The sequence below is a fragment of the Apium graveolens genome, chromosome 6, assembly GCF_009905375.1.
Source record: "Apium graveolens cultivar Ventura chromosome 6, ASM990537v1, whole genome shotgun sequence".
In the NCBI taxonomy this organism is placed as follows: Eukaryota; Viridiplantae; Streptophyta; class Magnoliopsida; order Apiales; family Apiaceae; genus Apium; species Apium graveolens.
In genome coordinates this window covers 2,585,490-2,587,609 of record NC_133652.1, presented here as the reverse complement: position 1 = coordinate 2,587,609, position 2,120 = coordinate 2,585,490, and positions in this window count along the sequence as shown.

The window sequence follows — 2,120 nt, the reverse complement described above, 5'->3', positions numbered from 1 at the left end:
ATTTAATTATTATGAATTTTTTCAGTTTTTTTATAAATTATTTTAAATTATTGAACCATACGAATGTCAAAATATATATTTTAGTAATCTGAAAAAAAATTCAAATAGTAAAAATTAATTTTTTATTTTGATATTTTAATAATTAACAAGTGATTTGACTACTACTTGTAACTAATATTTATTTCCTGATTGGTGTTTTGATTTTTTTTAAAAAATATTTATAAATTATCAAACCGTACGAATATCAAGATCTATATATTTAAGTGATCTAATAAAAAAATTAGAAAAAATGAATATATTTGGTTTGCTATTTTAACAGTTAACCAGTAGTTTGACCAATACTTCTATTTAGTCCAATATTAATGTTTCGATTTTTTTAAAAATATTTATGAATAATCCAACCGTACGGATGTTAAGATATCACTACAAGAAAAAAGTCCATAGACATCGGTTTTTGGCCGATGTCTATGATGTTTAGCAACCGATGTTGATGTCGGTGATGTCTATTCTAGACATCGGCCATAACCCGATGTCTTTACTGGCTTAGACATCATTTCTGGAAAAAAAGCTGATGTCCATGCATTGTTTTTTTACAAAAAATGTTAGAAATAAATAATTTAATAAATAAATTGCACCTATTATAACAGATTAAACATATAGTGAGTTATGTTTTTTTCCACATAGACATCGAATATTTTCATTTAGGTGATGTAAAATCAGATATTAAACATCGATTTCTTTAGTAAAAGGTGATGTCTATGTCTAAGTAAAAGTGATTTATCCCAAATAAAGTGATGTCTATATTTCTTTTAGACTTGAAAATATCAGTCTTTGACATTAGTTTTTTAGCAAAAAGTGATTTACATTTACTTTTTTGACATCAGTTTTTTTCATTAAAAGTGATGAACAATTGCTTTTTAGACATCAGTGTTTATTCATTAAAAGTGATGTACAATTATTTTTTTGACATCAATATTTATTTATTAAAAGTAATGTATAACAAGTTTAAAGACAAAGTCATCATGTCTTTCATGCTCAGCAAAGTTACACTTCAACATAAGTTCTTTATACCGGAAAACCTCAAAAAAACTAAAAGTCAGGACAGGCGGTAACAAAAACCAAGTCTGCAAAATTTCATGGCCTTCCTAAACACCTACCATATTATCAATTGTATTATTTTTGTAGTCCATCTTTCCAGCGTATAATTTTATCTGCAAAGTTTGGTAGATGGGTATATTTTATACAACAACATTTGTAAGAGGCCCGAACTCAGTTTTTGCAGCTATAGTTTTTGGAGCGTTCAACTTCTTCGTCTTCCACGCTATCACCAATTGTAGTAGAAGTCCTTCTGGTGGTATTAGTCAGTCGTAGTGGACCCTCATGAGAAGTAGACTTGGAACGGGTTTGGGTTGATGATTCAACATATCCAGAGATTCATAAAGTTGATCCTAGAGTAAGTGCTGAATCTGCTGATTTGCTTGTTGGGGATCGACAATCATGAAGTCGGTATTTCTGAAATAAACGGAAACCATTTTAGCATTTCACAACCATTATAAGGATAGTATAAGAACTGCTCTGTTGGACCAAACTTTTCAAACTGGAATCTTACTAGCGCTTCAGATGCATCAGGGCCTAAAGAACCCAACCACAGTCGTCTTGAAGCTAAAAAGATATCCATTGCCGCTAGATCTCCATCAGAGGACCAACTCACCTGACTTGCAGAGGGTGATAGCACTGGCATATTATGTTGAGGAGAGTCGAAAGACAATTGTAAATGGCCATTAGAAGACAAATCTAAGTTTCAATATTGTAGCAAAAGTTTTCACTACTACAAAACAACTTGTACCTTCAAATGAATTACTCCTCATGTCAAATGATTTTATATTGTAATTTACAAAAGTATTTATATCTCTTGACTTCTTTCTCCTAATAAGCAATTTATGAATTTTAGGAAAACATTGGCTTGTTTTTCCAATATTATAGCTCATTATAGTTTTTAAGAAGACTTATCATACAAAGCTGATTTAGATAATTCCAAGTAAACAGATCCAGAAAAACATCGACCGAAGCACATTGTTATTACTTCAATGAGGAACTCGAATAGAACTAGGGGATAGGCT